The 23915-nt window shown below is 38.2% G+C and overlaps 1 protein-coding gene and 1 pseudogene across 2 annotated transcripts in view; both read right to left on the bottom strand.

Annotated features, from left to right (window-relative positions):
- Positions 1-23915, bottom strand: part of LOC129926585 (uncharacterized) — a 72444-nt gene that overhangs the window by 48342 nt on the left and 187 nt on the right. Inside the window, exon 2 of one of the 2 annotated variants that reach the window (XM_056031480.1) lies at positions 12581-12702. The exons of the other annotated variant lie outside the window; for it this stretch is intronic. The gene's annotated coding sequence lies outside the window, so the exon portion shown is untranslated. The remainder of the gene's footprint in view (positions 1-12580; positions 12703-23915) is intronic. 2 annotated transcript variants of the gene reach the window in all.
- LOC129926842 (uncharacterized) lies at positions 17104-19666 on the bottom strand (annotated as a pseudogene).

Raw genomic sequence — 23915 nt, 5'->3', positions numbered from 1 at the left:
ACGCAAATGAATCTTTGAAACATTATTACTTTTGACCATCGGATGGCTGCCTGGTCGTGCGGTTTTCGCTCTGGACTGTCGTTCAGATTTATGGATGGTCCAGGGTTCAAACCCTGCCCGCTCCCATCCCCCGTCGTCATGCGGGAGGTTTGGACTAGGAAGTAATTATCTTCAACTCTGAAGGAACATCCGAAACATGTAAAACATTTTACATCAAAATTAAATCACCTCTTGAATATTATTTGCGAATATGCAGATCCGACAGGGATCCGACTTCGACGGGGGCCGCCTCTGAGTTTGTGTAACACAAACTCTCTTTGTAATCTTGTTATATATATTTTTTAGAATGTATTTGACGTGTCTCTGGAGCATGCAAAAAAAACTTATTAATTGAATACTTAATTGTGATAGAAGTAATTATTATTTTGTGTATGTAGGCCTACTAAAAAAATCGAATAAACTTTAATTGCCATTAAAATAAATCCTTTTTTTTTTGTGTGTAACAGCGTTACAAAAATTCTAGAAGGGGAACGGACAGTCTAAAGTTTGAGAAACACTGATCTAGATCGATGCTGTCTAGCATTTTTTGACTCCACGTGAATAGCAAAATTACTTGGCAGCGGCTTAATATTTAATGTAAAAAAAAAATTAGGACATTCATTTGCGGGCCCCTCAATTGAATGCCCAGGGCGTCCCACCATGACTACGCCTCTGGAGAGAGGGGCATAAATATGGAGGAGAAAAGAATAAGAAAGGAGAGATTGTATGTAAATAATTTATAAGTTAAAAATAAAATGAACTGTATTTAGAATATTTGGTCGTCCATTAAGTCAATGTATTGAACCAATATAATTGAATCAGAAAGGTTAAAATCAACCAAAGTGCAGTCAACCATTTGCAAAATAACAATCAATTGTTGCTGTTAAACTGCGAGGTCTGAGAAGATTTAAATGTAACCACCGTGACCCAAAACTTAATAGAGGTTTGGAGAATATGATAAAAACTTATTCCAGATTATTTCAGTGAAAGGTTGTCTTCTATTTTTATTTGTGCCAAGGTAAACCCAAAAGATTGAAGTAGACCAAATTAAAGTAAAGTTAGAGCCGCTTACTTATTAAAGTAAAGTTAGAGCCGCTTACTTATTAAAGTAAAGTTAGAGCCGCTTACTTATTAAAGTAAAGTTAGAGCCGCTTACTTATTAAAGTAAAGTTAGAGCCGCTTACTTATTAAAGTAAAGTTAGAGCCGCTTACTTATTAAAGTAAAGTTAGAGCCGCTTACTTATTAAAGTAAAGTTAGAGCCGCTTACTTATTAAAGTAAAGTTAGAGCCGCTTACTTATTAAAGTTAGAGCCGCTTACTTATTAAAGTAAAGTTAGAGCCGCTTACTTATTAAAGTTAGAGCCGCTTACTTATTAAAGTATAGTTAGAGCCGCTTACTTATTAAAGTAAAGTTAGAGCCGCTTACTTATTAAAGTAAAGTTAGAGCCGCTTACTTATTAAAGTTAGAGCCGCTTACTTATTAAAGTAAAGTTAGAGCCGCTTACTTATTAAAGTTAGAGCCGCTTACTTATTAAAGTAAAGTTAGAGCCGCTTACTTATTAAAGTAAAGTTAGAGCCGCTTACTTATTAAAGTTAGAGCCGCTTACTTATTAAAGTAAAGTTAGAGCCGCTTACTTATTAAAGTTAGAGCCGCTTACTTATTAAAGTAAAGTTAGAGCCGCTTACTTATTAAAGTTAGAGCCGCTTACTTATTAAAGTAAAGTTAGAGCCGCTTACTTATTAAAGTAAAGTTAGAGCCGCTTACTTATTAAAGTAAAGTTAGAGCCGCTTACTTATTAAAGTAAAGTTAGAGCCGCTTACTTATTAAAGTAAAGTTAGAGCCGCTTACTTATTAAAGTAAAGTTAGAGCCGCTTACTTATTAAAGTAAAGGGGGGGGATACTCGATTTTAGAGCCGATCCAAGTTATAAGTATATATATAGAGCCTGGGAACTAATCAACGGGCGTAGCCGGTGGGTAATGCCAGTAGAATTTTACTCAAGTGTAAAAATTGTTGTCCGTAACATAAATTAAAAACGTGAATGTAGTCCTTCTTAATAACAAATAGCGGCCTCCACGTTCAGTCAAAGAAAAAAACAACATCTTCATTTAGCTGCCAATTTTGAAACTGAAACTATCATTTAGAAATAAATATCTTAGTGTCAAGTTTGAAACCGAGAGTATATAAAACATGGATTATAGCTATATATTAATATCATTAGAATGAAACTAAAATTATCTGATTTCCTAGTTTGAAACTGAAACAATAATAATAATCTTTATTATCCGTAAGGAAATTTGTCTTACAATTTGTGCATTACACCAAACAAAAAACATTATAACTATAAAAAACCAAAGTGTACATTCACACCAGACTCACTCATAATTTACATGTGACAAAGTTTATACCAGATTGTTCTTATTTAATGATTTGATTGCCAGGGGAACAAAAGAGTGTTTGTGTCTGTTTTGTGTCTGTTTGTCTTTGCTATCGGTGTCTTGTATCTCTTTTGTGATGGTAAAATCACGAAATCCTGACCCAAAGGGTGATTCTTTATTTCGAGGATCTTGTTAGCTTTTTTTAGGGATGTTTGTCTCAAACAACTGCCCAAATGGGGTTTGTTTTTTGCCAATGATTTTGCCAGCAGCATTTAGGATTCTATAAAGTTTATTTTTATTTTTAATGCTCAGATTGCCATACCAGGCAGTGATATTGAAACTTAAAATATTGCAGATGTGAGCGTGATAAAACATAGCCAAGGCCTTTTCGCTATATACTCCATACATAACGCTGTTGTTCTTCAATGTGTGAAGGTTTGAAAACACTTGATGTCATTCAAGAAAACAAAAAGTGTTTTGTATTTCAAATGTTTTCATTATCTAACGTAGCTTTTGTTTTCAATGTGTTTAATGAAGTATTCACTAAGATAGCCATGACTTTGTAATTTGTATACAAATGTTGACACTGCATTATTGTGGTTTAAGTGACAATCCTAACTTATACTAACTCATATTTACTTTTTCCCTAACAGAAATTCCTGCAACTAAATAAAGAGAATAAAGATGGTACTACAGAAGGATAGCTGCACCAAACAGTTCCCAGGTCATGTGTCACGACATAGAGTTCTACACAAGACTTTAACATCACAAATATTTCTCATCGATACTGGATAAACACCGATGGGACCACGTGTTGTTGTTGTGTTTTCTAATAGATGGATAAAATACTCGCCATCTGTATATCTGGTTCATGTAACACCAAGTGAAAGTCCTTGTCAAAACATTCAATACCTCTCATTATGCAAATATAGACATGTTAATTTACGTAACAACAACGTATCTGTCGATTGGATGTTAAATACACAAATGTTCAACTATTATGTAGGATCCTAAGGGCCATGCTGTTGGAAGAATTTTGTAAGTAGTGGAAATGGAATGTTTATATCTATTACCATATCCGGCAATAACACCTTCTGACAACCAGTTCAACTCCTGGCCTTTACGTTTGGCTTAGATACTGGTTGCGGCGGAACTGTTCTCACTGACAGGAGAAAGTGCAAGGGCGAGCAACTGTTGCCTAGTAATCTTCGGGCAGAAGCGGCTCGTTAGCCTTGACAGGCTACCCATCTGGAAGAAGGAAAACTTTTAATTCAAACCTCTGCTGCCTTTGATGCTATGCCAAAACATTGGAAAGGCTTCGGGAGGAGCCGGCGACCCTTAGGCAACTTGAAGTACAGAGTACTGGAAGAACCTTAGGCAACTTAAAGTACAGAGTACTGGAAGAACCTTAGGCAACTTAAAGTACAGAGTACTGGAAGAACCTGAGATGCCGCTGATCCCAATTTTTTTCGGCACTTGCCGTTCGTTTGATCCACATTTTCTGTGTGGAGAGGCGGGCATTGTGTGGACGAAGTCGTTCGGACCAGACATTCATCTCATTTCTACGAGATAATCTATAATCGCTTCGCGACTGAAGAAGGCCATAGTAGTACTAGCAATATGACCTCAACACTGCTGTCTTGTACATAATACTTACTGTTGGCATTGAGATAATAAGTATAAAGGTCAATCATGTTGACGCAATAAAATTTATACACACAAAATTCATCCAGTCAGATTCTTTAGGACTTGATTATCCAACGGTTCATCATACTATTTTTTGAGTTGAAATTTAGATGTTCTGACATCTTTACCCCATTAAAATTTGTATTGTGGCCCTAATTAGACTATCAAACATGAAAACGGAATAGCGATAGCAATGCCACTATTTATTGAACAACTTCCTCGTTGAAATGATGGAGTTCTATTGATGTCTGTATTAAAACTGAAATCTCCTATTGATGAGTTACTAGTTGCTTAAGTGCTCTATCTTTAAGTGGTATTTAAAGCAGGTTCCTTTTTTTTAATCCGGAATTATATATTGGCCTACGGAACTCTTGTTGGATAAGAAGGATATTTATAATGTGGAAATACGAAAAAGGGTAGATTAAGTTTCTTATAAATATATATTTTAATATCTTTGCTAAAATATGATATTTTCAATGTTAATTAATTAAACAATAGGATACCACCATCTAAAGTCTTATAAGACTTTGAAGTCATTACGAGTAGTTGTTCTTGTAATGTTTAAACTTTAGCGCAAGTCAATATAAAATATTCAGTTTTATTGTTTATCTTGAACAGTATCTTGCTTTTTTACTAGACTTATATCAACCCAATCTGTCTGGTACAAATTTGGAATACGTTATTTAATTTTCTTTGATATCAAAAAAGAAAATAAATCTTACAGTACAGAGAGATTGGTAAAATGTGGCGTTTTTCCTTTAGATAAGCCTTTTTCAAGTATCCTTTATATATCGCTTGTTTCGTTCTGCGGTAGATTAAAATCCAGTTGAATTATTTGACTAGTTGAATTATTTGACCACTTGAATTATTTGACCAGTTGAATTATTCCATTAAAAGAAAGTTTATAATTTTGCCGAAATCTACTTGACGAATTTCACTCACTATATGCCTATTAATAAGTTCTCTGAAGCCTTTTACTGTTCAATGTAATAAATATCACCTGACGGACATGACCGAAGACGTTTACTGATCCTTTTTTTCAACACACTATAGACCCAGTAACAGCTTGACATGCAGCATTATTAACATTAAAACCTACACAAGATACTGAGATTGTACAGAGAGAATTTATTGAATTGCAGAAATAATAATTCAGAAATTACAATCAATAATGTTTCCACCAAGAAAAGTTTTAGTTATAAAGAGTATTAAACAAAAGTAATGCACTTAGAAATCACAATTTGGGTAATCTCATTTGATAGTCATATTAAGTTAGTCATGGTAAATCGGTAACTCGGACTACACATTTTATATATTTCTACAGTCTACAATAAATGAAAGATATTTATTGATGGAACAATTAAGGGTGCAAACTTTAGCATTAAGCTAAACGAGGCGCCTCCATTTACCGCCCTTTCCCTTGTGACAAAGTAGAGACACACATAGGAAAAAAATCAACGAAGGGGATAAAACTGTCCATAGTCCTATTAATTTGATTATTATCAAACAAAAACATTGGGAGAAACAAAATAGAAATATTTTTGATCAACTAACAAAAAGGTTTTTATTATTTACCTTGTTCTTGATAGGATTTCATAATAATGCTTCATATCTTAATTTTAAACAAAATGGAGGTCAACCGATTCTACGAAAAGAGCTACTTTCAGTTTCAAGAAAACGCAACTTCGATCTCACGTATCTCGTGCTTCCCGGAAATCCCAGCTTGAAGATGGAAGACCATCAGTTGTTGCATGTAGCAATACATTTAACAACTCCTTACTTTCGTGACTCTCACTTCATAGCTAGGGTTATCAGACACCTGCACGATATTAAGTCTCAGTCAAAGCGACATTTTCTTAAGAAATTACTTTGAACGATGAATGGCTCTGAGCCAATAGACGGTCTATGTCTCACTGCGGCATACTCCGCGACTTTGCAATGTCTGAAAACGATATTAAAATAATGCATTTACAGATCTTGAAGAGCTCTGACTAACAGATTGCACAAACAGTGGCGTCTCTAAAATAGTGCTATTGTACCATCCCCCCCCCCACACCCAAGAAAAAAAGAATCCCCGTTGGTTTGTTCTTTTGTTGAACAAGAATACATTAAGCAATAACCTACATTGATAGTAACACAACTGTACAAATATTATCAATTCTACTTGAAAAGTTTGTTGATTATGAAATTGTATCACAAGTTATAAGATTTATCAAGCTGTAAGATTATTAAATTTAGAACAGAGCTTCGTACGAAAACGGTTATATATTATACTGTTTGGTTTGTAACGACAAATGAAACAATGCAATCTTTAGTAAAAATCACTAAACGGTAACAATACAAACAAAAATAGGTAAGAAAACTTGAAAAGCGTACAGGAACTAAAGAAGCGCTTTTACAAATTAAAACAATGTTACGAGACAGTTTGTGTGGAAACACAAACTCAAAATTGGCCCCCGAAGTGGTCCACCCAGGCAGGTAAAAAGGCAGGTTTCAATATTGAAATGGTAGTAATGTTATCCAAATATGAACTTGTACTTAAACAAAATCCTTAAGGTTGGCAAGCACAAACAAAAACAAACAAACAAACTTTATATGTCGAGAGCAGCGATAAGACAGTTCAACTACAATGTCTGGAATCTATGGAGTAATAAACTTATTGATAAGTTTGCGAGTATGAAATCCAGTAAAAGAATGATTTTTAGCGCCCCCGAAAGGGGAATAGACGCTATTAGTTTTGTGTGGTTTGTCTGTCCGTCCGTCCCGTTTAGATCTCGTAAACTAGAAAAGATAATGAAAATCCGACATCATGGTATTTTAGACCATTCAAAGTTCTAGTGCAACGGTAACTTTTTTCTTTTCTTAAAGTGAAAATTTTAATTTTTTAAATCAACTATGCAAGCAGTTCATGTTTTCATAAAATTACACCATTTTTTTTACAACTATTCACTATTAATAGTAACAAACACTAGAGGTAACTTAGTAAGGGAGATCATAATTTACCATATTTTTAAAATATTTATGCAAACGGTTTTAGATTTTTTGTCAAAAAATATTTTTTTTTACATTTGTATTACTAAGTTAAATTCTGTTATACTGAGTACTACATTTACAAAAAAAAAGTTACTTTTATTTTTGAAGAGAAAAAATACTTTTGTATGCATATAAGTGTAACATAATTTAAAACAACAATTAATAAGTAGTTTTTCATATTATTGTGTAAACTGCAGCGTCACATGGAAACATAATACAGAACTTAAAGGAAGGGGAGAATTTTGTTTTGTCTTGAGGCTTTGAATAAGAGATTGACCCTTTACAGAACAATTAGATAATTATTATATGACATCAGTTAGGCCAGGCTCACATCGCACTTCTCCTTCCCTTTCACCCATCCCTTGGTCTGAAGGACCATTGGGATACCACACAAGATCTGTCAACCTTCTTTCTCCATTCTTCTCTGTCATTTGCCTTTGATAGAATTTTATTCTGATATTCGTTCTGAAAATATAGAAACCTGCCTTTTTACCTGCCTAGGTGGACCACTTCGGGGACCGATTTTGAGTTTGTGTTTCCACACAAACTGTCTCGTAACATTGTTTTAATTTGTAAAAGCGCTTCTTTATCTAACTTCACATTCACTTTCACCTATCTTTTGGTGTGCTGAACCGTTAGGGCACCACACAAGATCTGTCAACCTTCTTTCTCCATTCTTCTCTGTCATTGCCTTTGATAGAATTTCATTCTGATAATCTTTCTGAAAATATTGAAACCTGCCTTTTTACCTGCCTGGGTGGACCACTTCGGGGGCCAATTTTGAGTTTGTGTTTCCACACAAACTGTCTTTGTAACCTTGTAATACATGTTAATATTTTCTAAATACATAATTAAGCAGTGAAAATAAAATGTGTATTTTCATTACATGTTTGTTGATCAAAAACATACTGTGTTCCAGCGATAAGTATAAACATTTTGTAGTCTGACGATTATTAGGTACCCTCGTATACATACAGGTGCGGATTGTTGGGTAAAAGGTAGAATTGGATTAGTAGACTTAAGTATAATCAATTAGGGAGAATGTGGAGGTTTGTTTTTAACATAAGAGGCTTCATTGATGCTGAGAGGGTAGATTTGTGCTGAAAGACTAGATTACTAGAAAGTTTAGATTGAAGCTGAGTGGCTAAGCTGACAAAGTTTAGATTGAAGCTGAGTGGCTAAGCTGACAAAGTTATGATTGAGGCTGAGTGGCTAAGCTGACAAAGTTATGATTGAGGCTGAGTGGCTAAGCTGACAAAGTTATGATTGAAGCTGAGTGGCTAAGCTGACAAAGTTTAGATTGAGGCTGAGTGGCTAAGCTGACAAAGTTTAGATTGAGGCTGAGTGGCAAAGCTGACAAAGTTTAGATTGAGGCTGAGTGGCTAAGCTGACAAAGTTTAGATTGAGGCTGAGTGACTATGCTGGCAAAGTTTAGATTGAAGCTGAGTGGCTAAGCTGACAAAGTTATGATTGAGGCTGAGTGGCTAAGCTGACAAAGTTTAGATTGAGGCTGAGTGGCTAAGCTGACAAAGTTATGATTGAGGCTGAGTGGCTAAGCTGACAAAGTTATGATTGAAGCTGAGTGGCTAAGCTGACAAAGTTTAGATTGAGGCTGAGTGGCTAAGCTGACAAAGTTTAGATTGAGGCTGAGTGGCTAAGCTGACAAAGTTTAGATTGAAGCTGTGTGGCTAAGCTGACAAAGTTTAGATTGAAGCTGAGTGGCTAAGCTGACAAAGTTTAGATTTAGGCTGAGTGGCTAAGCTGACAAAGTTTAGATTGAGGCTGAGTGGCTAAGCTGACAAAGTTTAGATTGAAGCTGAGTGGCTAAGCTGACAAAGTTATGATTGAAGCTGAGTGGCTAAGCTGACAAAGTTTAGATTGAGACTGAGTGGCTAAGCTGACAAAGTTATGATTGAGGCTGAGTGGCTAAGCTGACAAAGTTTAGATTGAGGCTGAGTGGCTAAGCTGACAAAGTTTAGATTGAGGCTGAGTGGCTAAGCTGACAAAGTTATGTTTGAGGCTGAGTGGCTAAGCTGACAAAGTTATGATTGAGGCTGAGTGGCTAAGCTGACAAAGTTTAGATTGAAGCTGAGTGGCTAAGCTGACAAAGTTTAGATTGAGGCTGAGTGGCTAAGCTGACAAAGTTTAGATTGAGGCTGAATGGCTAAGCTGACAAAGTTTAGATTGAGGCTGAGTGGCTAAGCTGACAAAGTTATGATTGAAGCTGAGTGGCTAAGCTGACAAAGTTTAGATTGAGGCTAAGTGGCTAAGCTGACAAAGTTATGATTGAGGCTGAGTGGCTAAGCTGACAAAGTTTAGATTGAGGCTGAGTGGCTAAGCTGACAAAGTTTAGATTGAGGCTGAGTGGCTAAGCTGACAAAGTTTAGATTTAGGCTGAGTGGCTAAGCTGACAAAGTTTAGATTGAGGCTGAGTGGCTAAGCTGACAAAGTTTAGATTGAAGCTGAGTGGCTAAGCTGACAAAGTTATGATTGAAGCTGAGTGGCTAAGCTGACAAAGTTTAGATTGAGGCTGAGTGGCTAAGCTGACAAAGTTATGATTGAAGCTGAGTGACTTAGCTGACAAAGTTTAGATTAAAGCTTAGTTGCTAAGCTGATAAAGTTTAGATTGAAGCTGAGTGGCTAAGCTGACAAAGTTATGATTGAAGCTGAGTGGCTAAGCTGACAAAGTTTAGATTGAGGCTGAGTGGCTAAGCTGACAAAGTTATGATTGAGGCTGAATGGCTAAGCTGACAAAGTTATGATTGAGGCTGAGTGGCTAAGCTGACAAAGTTATGATTGAAGCTGAGTGACTAAGCTGACAAAGTTTAGATTGAAGCTGAGTGGCTAAGCTGACAAAGTTTAGATTGAGGCTGAGTGGCTAAGCTGACAAAGTTTAGATTTAGGCTGAATGGCTAAGCTGACAAAGTTATGATTGAGGCTGAGTGGCTAAGCTGACAAAGTTATGATTGAGGCTGAGTGGCTAAGCTGACAAAGTTATGATTGAGGCTGAGTGGCTAAGCTGACAAAGTTATGATTGAAGCTGAGTGGCTAAGCTGACAAAGTTTAGATTGAGGCTGAGTGGCTATGCTGGCAAAGTTTAGATTGAAGCTGAGTGGCTAAGCTGACAAAGTTTAGATTGAGGCTGAGTGACTATGCTGGCAAAGTTTAGATTGAAGCTGAGTAGCTAAGCTGACAAAGTTTAGATTGAGGCTGAGTGACTATGCTGGCAAAGTTTAGATTGAAGCTGAGTGGCTAAGCTGACAAAGTTATGATTGAGGCTGAGTGGCTAAGCTGACAAAGTTTAGATTGAAGCTGAGTGACTATGCTGGCAAAGTTTAGATTGAAGCTGAGTGGCTAAGCTGACAAAGTTATGATTGAGGCTGAGTGGCTAAGCTGACAAAGTTAAGATTGAAGCTGAGTGGCTAAGCTGACAAAGTTATGATTGAGGCTGAGTGGCTAAGCTGACAAAGTTATGATTGAGGCTGAGTGGCTAAGCTGACAAAGTTTAGATTGAGGCTGAGTGGCTAAGCTGACAAAGTTTAGATTGAAGCTGAGTGGCTAAGCTGACAAAGTTTAGATTGAGGCTGAGTGGCTAAGCTGACAAAGTTTAGATTGAGGCTGAGTGGCTAAGCTGACAAAGTTTAGATTGAGGCTGAGTGGCTAAGCTGACAAAGTTTAGATTGAGGCTGAGTGGCTAAGCTGACAAAGTTTAGATTGAGGCTGAGTGGCTAAGCTGACAAAGTTTAGATTGAGGCTGAATGGCTAAGCTGACAAAGTTATGATTGAGGCTGAGTGGCTAAGCTGACAAAGTTATGATTGAGGCTGAGTGGTTAAGCTGACAAAGTTTAGATTGAGGCTGAGTGGCTAAGCTGACAAAGTTATGATTGAGGCTGAGTGGCTAAGCTGACAAAGTTTAGATTGAGGCTGAGTGGCTAAGCTGACAAAGTTATGATTGAAGCTGAGTGGCTAAGCTGACAAAGTTATGATTGAGGCTGAGTGGCTAAGCTGACAAAGTTTAGATTGAGGCTGAGTGGCTAAGCTGACAAAGCTATGATTGAGGTTGAATGGCTAAGCTGACAAAGTTTAGATTGAAGCTGAGTGGCTAAGCTGGCAAAGTTATGATTGAGGCTGAGTGGCTAAGCTGACAAAGTTTAGATTGAAGCTGAGTGGCTAAGCTGACAAAGTTTAGATTGAGGCTGAGTGGCTAAGCTGACAAAGTTTAGATTGAAGCTGAGTGGCTAAGCTGACAAAGTTTAGATTGAAACTGAGATGTGTTATTAAAGACTAGGAGGCTATCTTTATGACAGGGGAGAGTTAGTAGCCTGTGTATGCTATTTTGTTACATTGTCGAGTAATCGGTGAAGGGGGCCGCCTCTGAGTTTATTTGAAAACGCAAACTCACTATCTAATCTTGTTTATTGATACAGAGGTGCTTGGAGTTTTCAAGGTCCTTATTATTAAGAAATTGTGTGTGGCGAGTGCATTGGCCTTAGCCGTCCACTGAGCTCATAAATACTTTGAGAGAATTGCAACAAGGCTCAAATTAATTTATAATCATTAGATTTTCCCCATCAAAGTATAAAATAGTGGACTGTGTTTCATTGCACATGCCTGATTTTCTAGGGCCATTTATTTATTAATCATTTTTTTAATTTTATTTTTACATAGATTTAGTACAAGCTCAAAGAGAACGGGGGCTGTTGGTCGTTGTGCTAGCCACATGATACCCTCGTTAACCGTGGGCCACAGAAACAGATGGCCTATACTTCATCTGCCCCATAGATTGCATGGTTTGATAGAGGTTCTTTAGTTGGGAAGTGGGAACGATAAGTTTTCAGTGTCCTGGAAATCACTGCGACACGCATGAATGAATATGAAAATACGATCTACATTTTGTATGGACGAAGTTATTGTGGTTAGAAGATAACATTGTGGTTAGAAGATAACATTGTGGTTAGAAGATAACATTGTGGTTAGTAGATAACATTGTGGTTAGTAGATAACATTGTGGTTAGTAGATAACATTGTGGTTAGAAGATAACATTGTGGTTAGAAGATGACACTGTGGTTAGAAGATGACAATGTGGTTAGAAGATAACAAGGTGGTTAGAAGATAACATTGTGGTTAGAAGATAACCACATGGTTAGACGTAGTGTGTTCAAATAATGATACATTTTGTTCTTTATAGCCTATTATTTATATTAGCGATTTAATTAAACATTCCTCAGTCAAAAAATGAAAACCTCTTTATAATTCACAAGAGTTCATGATTCTAAAAAACAAACCAACATGCTTTTAATTCCTTTGAGTAAGAACAAATGCTTGAAGACAACAGAGTCTGATATTAAAATGCTGCTCACGGACATTGCCATCTCATAAAGCACACACTACATCTTAACGTTAGTCAAACAAAAATACATTTTTACCACACTGAGTAACCTACCTTTCCGATACAATCAGTAGCAATCACGTTTGTTGTTATTTATCACAATCACATCACAATAAGGGCAACAAATCTGCATCTATCTAGCGGGTACTTGACTGGTATCCCTGTAGTAGGTCTGTCTGTAATGTAGCCGCCAATAAGTTGAACGTAATCGCTAACAAAATTGTAAGCGAGGCTCTGTATGGCTGTGTGACCGTGTTTACATCTATATTTAGCAGTCATTTTTCGGTGTGGTTCTGTTAGCTAACAGTTTTTTTTAGGGGGGGTGGGGGGAGAGCAGCATTCAGTCTAGTTTGTAAAAAAAAAAACAGCAAGCGAGGCGATGGTTGGCTGTTTGGTCGCGAGACCACAACAGTGAATCCAAAAGGCTGGTTAATGATGTGTTTGTATTACTCCTACTTAGATCGTAATCTCTGACTTTGTTCTATCATCCGGCAGGCATTTTTTCCCTAGGTGGGGAGGGGAAGGGGGGCATTCGTAAAACATCAAAGGCATTACAATATGCTTGGACTTCAGAAAAAAATCCTAATTCTGAGAAATCTAGAGTTTAAAACTAAAAAAAGGTCGCCCATTTAGTTTTTTTTAAAGCTTTATTCGTGCTCGTACAAAATGACGGGGTGGTGCCTGGGAGTCTACATGGAGAGTCAAAGGCCAGATTTAGTGAAACTGATCCGGACTGGATTTAGACTTGATAAAGTCATTTGAGACATGAAGTCATTTGAGATATGGGGTCATTTGTTGGTTCAGATATCCTATGCCATTGCCAAAGATAACTTAGGGATACCCAAAGGGTTAAATTGATATAAAATTATATATAATCAAGTGATAGTGAAATAATACCTAAAATCATAATTATTCATATCAAGTTCACTGGGACATTTTTTAGGACGGGGGGGGGGGGGGGTCCAAAAACAGTAACAAAAAAACTAGTGGCGTAGCAAGGTACCCGTGTGTGACATAAAATACCGAGTCGTCTGTATGTATTGGTACATTTTCCAGGTAATAAAGTCATTACGTTTGATTCAGTATTGACTCCATATAAATAATAGTGTACAACCTCTAACAGTATTAAAAGATTTTACTAGCTCTTGTTTCCAAATATACACATTTTCTTTCTGAAAACACTTTTTTGTGTCAAATTACTAAATATGGATAAAAACTATTTATCTAGTTCTATGTAAATCAGCTAACAGTAAATAAATCTTACAATCATTTGCTAAAATTTCATTTTTCTGGCCTTTTAATTAACAAAGTTCAAACTCGGAGCATCCGGGGCAAGGTTCTTTATCGGCGACCCCCCCCCCCCCCCCCAATTTTCCATGAACACCACATAGAAATCTAGGCTTATAAATAAAATGTCTTTAATAATAATAATATAAGACAAATATCCTGAATCGGTAACAAACTGTTCAGCTACTTTCCTCTATTCCAGTGAGGGCATAATGGCGCCTGAGTTGATCAAAGTGAAGCTTGGGACAGGTTGATACTGAATTCTAGGCATTTAGCCACGTACCTTTATAATGTCCTTGATCAATAGATCGTACTGGTGTTCATAAAGATGTATTGTGGCGTGCCTGTGTGTTAGCCTAAACAGTGTCAACTGAACGATGGCACGTCACTCGGAAGAATTGTAACCGTCCTGACGTTTCAGTATGACCTACTCGCTAGAAGTCTTCTTTCAAAGATATTTATGACTTGATCTTGCTATAGACGATTTCCACAAAAACAGTTTTAGGAAAGGTTTTATTTAGTAGATGAAACGTCTTCACTTTATGTCATAATTTCTTTTAAGCATTGATATCATTTTTACTTGACTAAAACTCCATTCTGCATTAGAAGTACAACAGCTTTTTTGTTCCTGAAAAAAAATATAAATAAAACCAACTTCAAGCCCCTTGTCAGCACCCCAGTAGGTGTAGATCTTCTCCAGTTAATGCATATTTATATTTAGATCTTGCTGCTAAGTTACCAACATTTAGTTACACAACGTTGATTGCGCTAACAATGTACTCTTAAAGTATACAGCACAATAGTGTCGGTTGTTTCTAATTGTACCTGAAGTGCTGCAGGTTCGAGTCTTCCTTTGGGGAGTATAGCATCAAAATATCTGAATCTCATTGCTGTTAGAGCATGATTCCTTGATGACCACCTTGTAGTGCACATTGTTTAGAATGTCTTAGAAACTTTACTTCCCTATTGAATTTAAGAAGCACCCATCTTGATATGCAGTGAGCACGTAAGCATTTTTTTTTAATTATTAAAACTTATTGAAAACAGGTGACGGAATCATTCAAAACAAAGTACAAGTTTTTGTTAGCGCAGTGGCTACTTTTGTTGAAGCGTTGCCTGATTGCACTGTTTAGGTCTACTCGTATCAGAAGCACCATCATATCCATAGTCTCGCATTTTATTTCATGAATATGGCGATTTTTCATTACTTGGGGTATTGGTTCATCCAATTTTGCATACTTCTGATTCTCACAACTATGAAAACCTATCAATGGTTTTATTAACATACAGAGGACGCAGCAAACGTCACCGCCAACGGAGAGTGTAATTAGGACTAGGCACAATTACAGTAAACCTGATGAAACTAGTTCCTTACATCAAAGCAGTCCTAGCGGCTGGTACACATACTCTTGCTGAAAACAAGGGTGTAATAAGAAATAAAGGAACACTGAAGATTAACCTAAAACAAGGCTTTATTAAACTAGAACGACACATGAACTGACGAAAGAGACTTGGACTGTAGCACACTAAATCAATGTTGTGAACACATTCTCACGACGTTACACAAACAGAAACAAATAGTAACTATTTCACCACATTCACCCCGCCTAGAATTAAAATAGCAAGTATAGTAATATAGTAGGCCAATAGCATAAATAAAAAGAGAATGCCAGTGCCTGTAATACAATAGATCAATAAATAGTGTCGAAATATTAATTTCTCTTGTAAACAATAGTGAATGGTGATGCAAAGAAACCTAAAAACCAGTATCCGTTGTATGACTTATAAACAATTAAAAGTTTATGTTTTAAATATTAGCAAATAGTGTAGTAAGTAGACATGTACGTAAGTAAGTGAAAAGTAAACTCTAGTATCAGTAGCAAGAGATAAACAATGCCAGTTTATGTAGAACATAAGTAGTGCAATAGAGGAACAACTCTAGACTCTATAGTTCGGCCTGGTTCTTCTCTCTCTTAAGTTGTAACGGGGTTGACTATCCTGTTCTACAGTTTGGGAGTCACTAGTGAGTTCCTGAGCGTCAAGTGGGGTATTTTTAAGAGGAAGCGCTCGGAGGTCCTCAGAGCCTACCAGGGGTTCTTTCCTTTCTTGTATCACCGTAGGGGTGTTGACTGGTACTTCCGTGTTTTGAGTTTCTGGAGGATATTCATTATCCTCACCCTGAGGGAAGAACGATGGTTCACTTGTTGTTGTGGATGGGGAGGGGGTGGGAGCCAAGCGTCTTAGAGAGACCGTCTCCTCTTTACCGCTGGGCAACCGTACGACGGCATATTGGGGGTTACACATCAGCAATTCGACTTCCTCCGTGAGAGGATCATACTTTGAAGATCGGTTCTCTCTTCTCAGCAACACTCGACCTGGGCTAGATAGCCAAGTGGGGATAGATATCCCGAAGGAGGATTTCCGGTTGAACCGGAAAACTCTCTCATGTGGAGTTTCGTTTGTTGCCATAGATAGTAATGATCTAATCGAGTATAGGGCCTGGTTCAAGACAAGCTCCCATCTTGAGATCGGGAGATCGAGGTCTTTCAGTGCTAAAGTAACAGCGTTCCATCGAGTTTTGTTTAGTCGTTCGATTTGTCCGTTGCCTGAAGGATTAAAAGCGGTTGTTCTACTTGTAGCTATTCCCCTCTCGTGCAGAAAGGATTGCACCTCCCTCGACATAAAGGACGTACCTCTGTCAGAATGGACGTACTCTGGCATCCCAACTAAGGAAAACAGCTGATTTAAACACTTTATGACAGTAGATGAGGACATATCGGGACATGGGTAGGCAAATGGGAAGCGTGAGTACTCATCCACCATTGTTAATAAGTATTTATTGTGAGTAGCAGATGGGAGTGGCCCCTTAAAATCTATGCTTACTCTCTGAAATGGTTGGGTAGCCTTGATGAGGGTGCCTGAAAACTGTTTGAAGAATCTAGGCTTCAGTTCAGCGCAAGTTTTACATTGGTTTACCACTTTGCGGACGTCCTCGCAGGAAAAAGGTAAGTTCTTAGTCCGAACGAAATGGAAAAGTCTCGTGACCCCTGGGTGACAGAGGTTGTTGTGTCATAGTTTGAGGTCTTCTCCAGTCATTGCTGACGCAAAGTGGTTTCTTGAAAAGGTATCCCGGGTCGATATACGACGTCATATTGGAAACAACTAAGCTCCAGTAGCCATCTTTGTATCTTTTCGTTTTTGATCTTGCCCTTGTTCTGCTGGTCAAACATAAAAGACACTGAGCGTTGATCTGTAACCAATGTGAAGGGTCTACTGATAAGGTAATGTTGTCATTTTCTCAGGGCTTCTACGATAGCGTATGCTTCCTTTTCGACTGCTGAGTTTCTGCGTTCACTATTAGTGAGTGTTCTTGAAAAGAAGGCGACAGGACGGCCGTCTTGATTAAGAGTGGCGGCAATCGCGATGTCGGAGGCATCTGTTTCGACTGTTAGTGGTCGATTATAATCTATCGTCGTCACAGCAGCGTTTTCAAGTTCGTGTTTTAGCTGTTTAAAAGCTTCCTGTACTTGTTCAGGGGGAGGAAAGGCTTTGTTGTTCACCAATAAATGGATCTTGCTGGAGAAATTGGGGATCCATTGAGAATAATAGGACAGTAGTCCAATCACCCGCTTTTGTGATTTCATGTCTTGTGGTGGAGGTAGATTTCTCAATGCTTGAAATCTTTCGGGGTCAGGTCTTAATTGCCCTTGTGAGATTTCGTAGCCTAGGAGGCATACTTTATTAGTCGCAATAGAACTTTTATCATTGTTGAAGGTGATACCGTACCTTTTAGCGGCATTGAGAAATCTCTGTAGATTCTGGTCGTGGCTACTGGAGTCACGTCCGCAGATGGTAACGTTATCCACGTAAGCGAACGTATCCTGTAGCCCTGCTTCTCAATTATTGTGTTGATCGTCCTTTGAAATGCAGCGACTCCGTTTGTCACTCCAAAAGGAATGCGGCAAAACTGATAAAGCTTTCCGCCAGCCTCGAACGCCGTGTACGGCTTTTCATCATCCCTGATAGGTATCTGGTGGTAAGCGCTTTTGAGGTCGAATGTACTGTACATTGAGTATTTAGATATTTCCTGCACCAGTTCATCCACTTTTGGCACGGGATACGCGTCAAGGTAAGTGAATCGATTGATGGTTTGGCTATAGTCGATAACCATTCTCTTTTTGTGCCTTTCATTCGTTGTTACAATTATCTGGGCTCGCCACGGGGACGTGGAAGGCTCAATAATTTTGTCAGATAGAAGTCTCTTGATTTCAACTTGAATGAATTTGGAGTCAGGCATAGAATATTTTCTAGATTTAGTGGCTATGGGGTGGCAGTTAGGAGCAAGATTAGCCAAGGAGAGAGGGGCTTCAACTCGTGCAGCTTTCAGCGTACACACCTGGAGAGTGCTTCGTTTTCCCTCAAATGGGATCATCAGTTTTTCGTGCTGGCTGATGAAATCTAGCCCTAAGATTACATCAGATACTAGTCCATCTAGTAGTGAGAGCTTAACACTTTCATATTGTTCATCTTTGTACTTTATTTTAGCGAAAATATGGCCTTGAGTAGTGCGAGAAAGATGTGTAGAGGCCATGTAGATTCTGTTTCTGGACGTTTCTAATTTCCATTTGTACCTTTTAGCAATTGAAGAAGATATATAGCTTTCACTGCTCCCCGTATCTACGAGAGCCTTCAATGGTATTCCATTGACGAGTATTGAAATAGTAGATTTAGTAAGACCGGACGCTGGTGTCGATGCCCAGGAAGATCCAACGGTTGTAGTCCGAGACGTCTCATCATCTGCTTTCACTATGGCTGAGGTTATAGATTTGAGTGTCTGTCTGGTCGATCTACAGACTTTCTGGAAATGGCCCCTCTTACCGCACAAGTTGCATGTAGCGTCACGGGCCGGACATCTAAAGCGTTGATGTGGGCTGTTTCCACAAAAGAAACATCTTTTACTAGTCGCCTCACCTCGTGTTCTACTTTTATGGTTGGAGTCGTCGGCGCTAGCTCCACAGGGAGTTTCAGAGTGGATGTTATACGCCATGGCATGGTTATGGGCATATTCAAGTTGTCTTGCCTCTTCACAGGCGCACTGTAGAGTTAGAGTAGATTTATCTAAGAGTCGCAGCCTTATGCTGTTTGAAGCCAGTCCAGTAATGAAGGCGTCTCTTACGAAGATATCTCTGTGTTCTTCAGCGGTGACAGCTTTGAAGTCACAGTCTTTGGCCATACTTTTAAGCTTAAGTAGGAAGGAGTCAACGGTTTGTCTGTTCTCTTGTCGACAAAGAGTTATCATGTGCCGTGCAAAAATTTCGCTTTTAGGCTTCACGTAGACATTTTGTAGAACTTTGATTGCTTCTTCGAACGTGGTACACTCACTTATGTACTGAAATACGCTCGAAGAAACGTAGTTTTCCAGTAATTTCTTTTTGTCAATCTCGAAATGAGAGACTGAGGAGATGAAATTCTCAAATGTTCTGAGCCAGTGCAGCCACTTCTCGGCAGCCGATGGCGAGCTAGGCTCTATGTCTAGCTCTTTTGGCCTAAATAGACGTTCCATTTGTATTACTACTTTTACTTACAGACTGAGAATAGTGTTGAACGAAAATCCAAAAAAGATACGTGAGGCACATAGATCCATAGAATTGAAAGTTTCTAGTTTAATAAATTGTAATAAGAAATAAAGGAACACTGAAGATTAACCTAAAACAAGGCTTTATTAAACTAGAACGACACATGAACTGACGAAAGAGACTTGGACAGTAGCACACTAAATCAATGTTGTGAACACATTCTCACGACCTTACACAAACATAAACAAATAGTAACTATTTCACCACAAAGGGTTAACGTTTTGAAGTTAATATAAAATTTGGTTTAACATTTAGAATATATGAATGGCTTTACAGACATTCATTTTTTTCCTTCTTTGGTATCATCCCCTAGAGTTCGTGTGGGCTCCCAAATTGTTTGTTATTCATGGGCACAAGCGACATATATCCCTTTGCGCCATGGTTGCTACGCCACTGGCTATGGGCCCATTTTGGTCGTGGACCCGGGTTCATTGAACCCCTTCGCGCCATGGATGTTACGCCACTGATAAAAACCTAAGCTATAGCTTGTGTAGCCTTTACGCAAATCTTGCAATAAAAGTGAGCAGTGATGAGCTAAATTGATGCTGAGAGGCTAGATTTAGTTCGACTGAGAGGCTAGATTTAGTTCGACTGAGAGGCTAGATTTAGTTAGACTGAGAGGCTAGATTTAGTTAGACTGAGAGGCTAGATTTAGTTAGACTGAGAGGCTAGATTTAGTTCGACTGAGAGGCTAGATTTAGTTCGACTGAGAGGCTAGATTTAGTTAGACTGAGAGGCTAGATTTAGTTCGACTGAGAGGCTAGATTTAGTTAGACTGAGAGGCTAGCTTTAGTTAGACTGAGAGGCTAGATTTAGTTAGACTGAGAGGCTAGATTTAGTTCGACTGAGAGGCTAGATTTAGTTCGACTGAGAGGCTAGATTTAGTTCGACTGAGAGGCTAGATTTAGTTAGACTGAGAGGCTAGATTTAGTTAGACTGAGAGGCTAGCTTTAGTTAGACTGAGAGGCTAGATTTAGTTAGACTGAGAGGCTAGATTTAGTTAGACTGAGAGGCTAGATTTAGTTCGACTGAGAGGCTAGATTAGAATTAAGCTACTAGAGTTAGCGAAGCTGACATATTAAAACAGGCCTTAGCCGCCCATATTACTAATAATCTTTAAGATCATTGCAACAGTCCTCAAATTAAATTAAATCAACAGATTTTTCTTTCTCCATCAAAGTTTAAAACAGTGACTATGCATTATTTCACTGGACTAAAATGTGTTTCCCCATTGAGGAATTGCCAATGACTTGAAAATGACCACGACGCGCGAATGTTTGTGAGAGTGTATATTTTTGTATGCAGAAGGATAGCTTTGTACTTATTAAAAACTTGTACGTCAGATCTGGTGTAAATATAGTTTTGTATATAATGAGTTCCTGTCAATTTTTGTGAACTCAAAGGTACGTTTAGTTCTGTATTCACGATTAGCTTACTCCTATAATAGGTCACGTGTCACATACACGTCCGTCAAAACCAAGCAGCGCTTTTATCACTCACAAGAGCTCAGTCCCTATATCTAGGTTGTACAAAAAGAATTAAATTAACATGCTTTCACTTACCTTGAGGGAATTTTTAATGAAAATAAAATGTTTCTTAGGGTCACTTCATCAACTCCCCCCCCCCCCCCTAAAAGTTATGTCAACATTTTGATTTCGATAATCACATAAATTTGTCTCAAATCTATCTTGTTGGCGCGCCTGACACGTACATTGGATAAGTCTAGACTCTAGAGGATCGAGCTAGGTCAAGATCAGATTTGCCCTTAAATTCACGCCTGTCTGTTAAGAAAATTAGGCCTATTTTTTTTATTTTTTTTTTCAGTCGTTGCTGACGAAATTTGTAGCTAGGCTCTTGAGTCTGATTGGCTGTTTGTCACGAGTCATTACATTGCGTGCTGGCTTATGTCTAACAGCCGGCCAGGAAATGTAATTTTAGAAAAAAAAAGGGAGTACTGTGTAGGCCTATAACAACAATCATACTATTAACTGAACTGCATGAAAATTAAACAAGTTTCTAAAAAAAAACTATCTACTATACAAACTAATCCTATTAACCCAACTAGAGCGCTAATGTAGCCAATAGATAAACACCTACACGCGCTAGTCAAGACTATACACTGTCAAGTAGTGTCAAGCCATCAAACCGTGTCCTGTTTTCTTGGATAACAAACCACTCTAGAAAAGAGATATGGGACATTACAGTCATTCTATTTTTAATATACTTTGTGATTTAAATGAGTTCGTTAATGTACAGCCATAATTTCTTTATTTGACTGTCTTTGCAATAATGGTTCTTGTTCAATTGTATATGTGTGTGTGTGTGTGTTGAATGGGAGAGTGGAGGACGACAAAAACGAAGCTGAGTTTCTCTGGCTGGATGTAAAGCCTTAGTCGACATGTTTCATACACCGCTTAGGGAAGGACGCTGACTGTCGCTGACACTACAGATAAACGAGCACTCACACTGCATGAGAACAACACTCACACTGCATGAGATCAACACTCACACTGCATGAGATCAACACTCACACTGCATGAGATCAACACTCACACTGCATGAGATCAACACTCACACTGCATGAGAACAACACTCACACTGCATGAGATCATTACTCACACTGCATGAGATCAACACTCACACTGCATGAGAACAACACTCACACTGCATGAGAACAACACTCACACTGCATGAGATCAACACTCACACTGCATGAGATCAACACTCACACTGCATGAGATCAACACTCACACTGCATGAGATCAAAACAACACTCACACTGCATGAGATCAACACTCACACTGCATGAGATCAACACTCACACTGCTTGAGAACAACACTCACACTGCATGAGATCAACACTCACACTGCATGAGATCAACACTCACACTGCATGAGATCAACACTCACACTGCATGAGATCAACACTCACACTGCATGAGAACAACACTCACACTGCATGAGAACAACACTCACACTGCATGAGATCAACACTCACACTGCATGAGAACAACACTCACACTGCATGAGATCAACACTCACACTGCATGAGATCAACACTCACACTGCATGAGATCAACACTCACACTGCATGAGATCAACACTTACACTGCATGAGAACAACACTCACACTGCATGAGATCATTACTCACACTGCATGAGATCAACACTCACACTGCATGAGAACAACACTCACACTGCATGAGAACAACACTCACACTGCATGAGATCAACACTCACACTGCATGAGATCAACACTCACACTGCATGAGATCAACACTCACACTGCATGAGATCAAAACAACACTCACACTGCATGAGATCAACACTCACACTGCATGAGATCAACACTCACACTGCTTGAGAACAACACTCACACTGCATGAGATCAACACTCACACTGCATGAGATCAACACTCACACTGCATGAGATCAACACTCACACTGCATGAGATCAACACTCACACTGCATGAGAACAAACAAAAAAAAGTAAAATTTAAAAAAACAACGTATTTTAAAATTCACTGAAAAAATAAAAAAAAACAACATTGGGTGTTTCATTTGAGTTAAGGTGAAATTCACACCCAACGCTTTTAGCTTTTTTTTTTTTTTAAACATATCTGGTACAGACTTTGGACACGTTATTTCGTCTACTATTAAATGGCTCCGCCTGTCAGTCTGGTACAGACATTGAACACGGTATTTCGTCTACTATTAAATGGCTCCGCCTGTCAGTCTGGTACAGACCTTGGACACGTTATTTCTTCTACTATTAAATGGCTCCACCTGTCAGTCAGGTACAGATCTTGGACACGTTATTTCTTCTACTATTAAATGGCTCCGCCTGTCAGTCAGGTACAGACCTTGGACACGTTATTTCTTCTACTATTAAATGGCACCGCCTGTCAGTCAGGTACAGACCTTGGACACGTTATTTCTTCTACTATTAATTGGCTCCGCCTGTCAGTCAGGTACAGACCTTGGACACGTTATTTCGTCTACTTCCCGGAGCAAGTTGAAAGTTTGCACAATTATTCATAGTCCATGATCCAATCAAAAAATTTAACTAGTTAGTTAATTAATAAGTGTTAATTAAAAAATTTTGTTTTATATAGAAAAAGATAGTTGAACCTTTGCAGTATTGAGAAATTCGTCACGTGGTTTAGCGGTTGTTACCCTTATATAAAACTTGTAGTTTTTATTATTATTTTAACCGGGGTAATTTTTATTAGTAGTAGAAGGAAAAATCATTTGTGAAAATGGTAAACAAGACAATGTTAATTGCCTAATCCATTACAAAGTTGTCTTTATAATTGATTAATTACACATGATTACTATCACCAAAACCCCCTTTGCGAAAATTATACTAAAGTTAGATTAGATCTAGAATAGATGTAAATCTATTAGTTACGAAATTCTAGAACTAGATTGATTGGCTAGAGAAGCTGATTATCTATATATGTCC

This window comes from Biomphalaria glabrata, chromosome 6 (genome assembly GCF_947242115.1).
Source record: "Biomphalaria glabrata chromosome 6, xgBioGlab47.1, whole genome shotgun sequence".
Lineage (NCBI taxonomy): Eukaryota > Metazoa > Mollusca > Gastropoda > Planorbidae > Biomphalaria > Biomphalaria glabrata.
Note: the sequence above shows the minus strand (reverse complement) of the source record. Positions and strands in the feature narration are given on the sequence as shown.